Raw genomic sequence first — 5,248 nt, 5'->3', positions numbered from 1 at the left:
ATACAAATGTATAGGACTCACGCTGTGTGGCAAACAGAACTAGAGCATGCAGCGGTCTATTTCACATGTGCATTGATACGCAGTGTCTATATATGCATGCATCAATTAAAGTCTGTTACCCTTCATTGGCTCCCTTCACTCCACATCATGCAGCTGTGCAATGCATGCTTAATACACGGTCATGAGCCCTAGCTTAGTTTATGGTGCAACAGGTTCCTTTATTTAATATGGTTCCTGCAGCCAGACAACCAAAGAGTAGACTCAAATTGACAAAGAAATTCTGAGATTTCAAAGTTTTATTTCAAATCCTTCTAGTAGAAAAGAAAGGCATCTCTTCTAGCACCCAAAGAATGAGAGTCCTGGAGAAGGACAGTAAAAAAGCCCAAACTGGTGAGGAGACTCCATGGAACAAGACCATTATTCAGGAGGACGGCTCGTCAGGGACATCCTCACATCATCCAGAAAGGGACTCCTTACTTATCAGAAACCAAACACTGGAGGATCCACAGTAGACTTCACTAACTCCCTTCCAGCTTTGAGGGAGTCACCCGGAGAAGAACCTGCAATATTAGAGAACAAGTTATATGCTCAGTCAAAAAAAAAAACAAAAAAAAAAACTATAAGGAGTTGGAGCGGAACTTTATGCAATTGTAGCTTTGGTATAAGGGATTACAATTTCAAAGCAAAAACTGCCCCCCTTGAATGGAAGCTCTAGTGCCCTGTTAGGCCACCTCTAGCTTAAATGCACGATTAAATACAGGCAGGCTTACAACTTCCATAAGGTATCCTGCGACAGTGATCTATATTTGCTGTAAGAGGCTCCAGATTGTGCCAATTTAAATCCCTTTTATGCACCAACCGTTCAGGACATAAAACGTTTTAACTAGAGCAATCCTTAAGAGCATGTTCACATCACAGAAGTGCTGCTGTTGAAAATTTGTAGTATTTTACAGTACAGACATGTAGGATATTAAGAAATACCAGCTACACCCCACAGATACCATCTGCAGCATACAGTCACCTGCTTTTTGGATTTAAAATCTACAGCATATCAGTTTGTTGGGGGTCTTCACTGCTATTAAGAGGGAAGAATAAAAAATAAAATGACGGTTCTAGAGCACAACCCATAGCATTTTCTGGGATTTGCCCCAGCAGGAGCTTCCTACTGTTCCAAGAGAAGGTGACATTTTGACACGCCAATGAATACACCAAAGCCATCCTGTGATAACTGGTCTGTCATTACCTTCTCATTGATCTGTCACCACCTGGGTTCTTTCACTGGATGGAGCATCTCTGACAGGTCCTACAAAAAGAATTACTCACTGGTAATTTTGTTTCCTGGAAGTCACCATGACAGAACCATGTAACATTTCCTGTCCCATCAGGAGTAGGGCGTAAAAAAGTTTTAAGAGCACCCCTGCAATGGCTTGTGGTGTCAGTGTATTGGAACGAGTCTAATTTGACAACTTTGTTCTCAGTGACCCTACAGAATAGCCCCCCACCCCACCCCCCAAATTGATAGCCTATTAAAGTTCACTTACTCTTTGCGCTGTGGTTAAGGCGAAGAAAAAAAAAAAGTTGTGTTAAGGCTCTAGTTGGGCTAGAATGTAAAGGGGCCAAGAGTAGATGAAGCTTTGGCTTTAGGGGACCCAGTTTAAATTCCAAGATGGAAATAGAAGTGAGAATCTAGGCTTTAATCCATTTGCTGCTTTCAGAAACCTGAAAAGCCAGTGCTGCTACTTTGACCCTTAAATGTACTAGGGGAAATAGTCCATGTCCAGTCCATCTAGAAGGTCAAAAACTAAAGAAAAACTGTCAACTCAACAGTGCCTTTGAAAATGGCCCAATATCTTAGTAGATTCTCTGGCTACCTGGTGTTGCTCCAAGCATGAACTTCATGTCACCACGCTCAATCATCCAACCCGGAAGAGTTAGAGCAAGACTCCTCTCCATCTGCAGTATGAACACTGGAGACGTCAGTTGCTGCAGGGTTAGGCGACTGAGCGTAGTGATAGGAAATTTGATTTCCTCTCACAAAAGCTTAGTCACCCAACCCCACAGCATCAGAGCCCAACCTCTCCTGGGTCTCTAGCACTGAAGCCATGCTTCAGACAGACAAGGAGGCAGGCTGTCATGCAGTAGTGTTAGGTGACCGAGCGTGGCAACTTGAAGTTTGACTGAGACACAAGGCCCACACTGAGGAACTGGCAGGGGGAAGATATGTCACTTGTCATGGTGGCTCTACCAGACACCTCCCTGGCCCACCACTAGCCCTCTTCCAGGCAACGCTGGATGAGAGGTTACCTGAATAAGTGTAGTGGACTGTAACGATGCATGATAACGTTTCTGCACACTGTTGATTCTCTGGCAGTATAAATAACGAGTCAGATTAGGAAAACTCAATCAATGGAAACAGGCAGTGATCGATTAGCTTTTCTTTTGCTTTGACAGGATACAGCTTACCTCACTCATGCAGATGAAGACAATTTTAGAAGATGGTCAGGGAGGAGGATACAGGATGAAACTGGGCCTACAGTCCAAGTTATCTGTAGTGCTTTGCTCCTGAACACTCCAGGACCTAGAATAACTCAGGAGGGGGACAACTCTCTGCAGACACTCACTTAGTACTCTTGAGATAGACGCTACACAGCAGACTTCTTTTCTCCTCACTCAGAGGTGGTTCCTGCAATGCTAGACATCTAGATACCTTTCCTCTGCTTCCATCACTTTACATGAGGGTTGAAGGCATCTCCATGCGGCCAGCACTCCTACTCCTCTCAGCCATGGAAAATGAAAGACCACACCTTGCTCTCAATCACTTGTATTTATATGAAATAAGTTGTCTCACCTTCTGCGGTTATAGTGCAATAAGCATAAAATAGGTGTCTACTTATGAACTAAGATATGGAAATGGTTTCAGAGAAGATTCTGAGAATTTTCACTTCCAGGCGATTTCTATGCAATTGTGATGCAATTATATTGCGACAAGCAGCAAATTAAATAAAAAACAAATGTCTATTGATAAATTGAGACATGGAGATTGTTGCAAGGAAAATTGAGGATTTCCATTACATTTAACCCTTATGCATTTTCTATGTGATTATATTGCGATAAGCAGAAACCCCAAAAAAAAAAAAACAAATTAATGGATTTTTTCAGATAAAAGTTGGCTGTAAGGAAATCATAACATATGTGAGTGTGAGAAACACACTTATGTCTTATGAAAGTTTCAATATGGAAACCACAGTGAAATCTTATGAGATGGTTTTAGGTGTAAACTATTGATGAATATCTACTATACTAGCTGATATACTCGGCTTCGCCCCAGTTAATTTGGTACTGGTGTTTATCTGGTGTTCACACGGAAAATCTTCTAAAGTTGTGGTTACTTTAGAGATACCGGAAAAACATATGTTTACCATTTTGCATAGTTCTCTGCGTTACCCAGGAAACACCACGTGGAGGTAACCATGCGACGTTTCCTTTATATAAAATGACCTCAGGAAGTTAGAGAATTAGATTTCATACGTAAAGTTTGGACGCTAATTCTTTTGCGCATAGAATTGAATAATCGAGTTGGGACCCATAAGCTTTTCCTATTTATGACACAATCAATGCTCGTGCCAAATTTCACGTTTCTACAACATTGGGAATTAGTGAGTCAGTGAGGGCTTTCGTATATAATGATTATGTAGGATTTTGGCGCAAAACAATATATTAATGGAAGATTTATAATTGCCGCAAGGGTCCTATGATTAATATATAATGATCTATATAGATCAATTATCTAGTAAGGGTTAAGTAACATGTTCTGAGGGAAGAGAACTAGTAACGAACCAAATGTGATGGAGTAAATGAATCAGGTAGTTTGTAATTAGAGATAATTGTTATTAACTTATAAATCAGGAAGTTATACAACATAGATTGAGGTGAACAAGGCATTGCGCCGAAACGCGTTCTTGTTTGTATCATGTACCTGATTGTACGAGCATAAGGAAAGAATAAAGCAAAGAAAAATCATCTGATGTGTCCGTATTCCCATGTATCCACTATCACTTGTATTTATAGCATGCAAACATCACGTGACAAAATAGACGTGTTACTTTCCCAGACATATCCCAGCCACTGTCAGACATTAACCTCTTGCATGTTATGTGTATTGCACAGCTGCCACGGGAGACAAGACAACTTGCAGTGCATCCACATGAAAGACGACATGTATGACAATTATGGAGGGGCCAGAAATAGGCATTTCAGGCCACTAAATTAGTAACACCAATAGTTAGTGTGGCAAGTGGGCCTCATAGGCCCTTCTGGCTTAGGTTGCAATTGCAATCCCTGTAGCTATGCCAGTGATCACCATGTTATAGGAGATTCATCCACTGGGCAGTTCGCATACTCAGTGTCACCATTCCATCACAGTCAGATACAATGCCAGTATTACTCTAGTCAACCACAGTTCAGTTTATATAAAGAGTATGGTCTAGAATCACAACCCTTTTTATTAGACTTACCAGGTGCTTCTACAACTTCTGCTGATGGAACCCCAGTTTCCAACATAGTCTGGTTCTCTGTGGATAAAGCTTCAGTACACACTGATGGGGTGGCATGCTCTGCAGAAGAAGCCTTTTGTGCCTCATTCTCTGTTAGAGCATCAGAATCAGTAGAGGAAGAACCATTTTCTGAGACTGGAGCCACTGAAGGAGTTGGATTCTCCATGGACAGTGCATCATTCTCTGCGGCTAGAGGCTTTTTATCCATGGGAAGAGCATCATTCTCTGCAACTGGAGGTTTCTTGTCCCCTGATTGAGCCTCAGGGTCTACAGTTGCACTTTCAGTTGCCTCTGATGGAGCCTTATTTCCTGCAGATGCAGATTTAGTGTCCTCTGTAGGAGCATTAGTGTCCTCTGATACAACCTCCTTCTCAGTGGATGAAGCTCCAGTATCTGCTGGCAGAGTCTCAGGAACTGGGGTTCCCTCACAAGGTATATCTGGTGAACCTGCAGGTGCTGAAGTATTCCCAACTGCAACCTGAGCTTCTACACAAGAGGCCATTACGGGAGGAAGAAAAAAAAAAAAAAAGTCAGTAAGGCATGTCAGTAATGTGCAGAACAGATCACCCACAGCAATAGGGATATATATATATATATATATATATATATATATATATATATAATTTTTTTTTAACCTTCTATAAAAAAAAAGTTGTGCAGTTTTAGGGTTGATGCAATACTATAAAGTCTTGCAT

General features: G+C 41.4%; 1 long non-coding RNA gene across 1 annotated transcript; it reads right to left on the bottom strand.

Annotated features, from left to right (window-relative positions):
• Positions 1-351: 351 nt before the first annotated feature.
• Positions 352-4,581, bottom strand: LOC136626898 (uncharacterized). Its single transcript, XR_010792710.1, has 3 exons — positions 4,515-4,581; positions 1,244-1,303; positions 352-560 (listed from the first exon to the last, which is right to left on the bottom strand). It is a non-coding gene; the product is annotated as an uncharacterized lncRNA (long non-coding RNA).
• Between the last annotated feature and the right edge of the window lie 667 nt (positions 4,582-5,248).

This window comes from Eleutherodactylus coqui, chromosome 5 (genome assembly GCF_035609145.1).
Source record: "Eleutherodactylus coqui strain aEleCoq1 chromosome 5, aEleCoq1.hap1, whole genome shotgun sequence".
Taxonomy (NCBI): Eukaryota; Metazoa; Chordata; class Amphibia; order Anura; family Eleutherodactylidae; genus Eleutherodactylus; species Eleutherodactylus coqui.
This window is presented reverse-complemented; position numbering and strand designations above follow the sequence as displayed.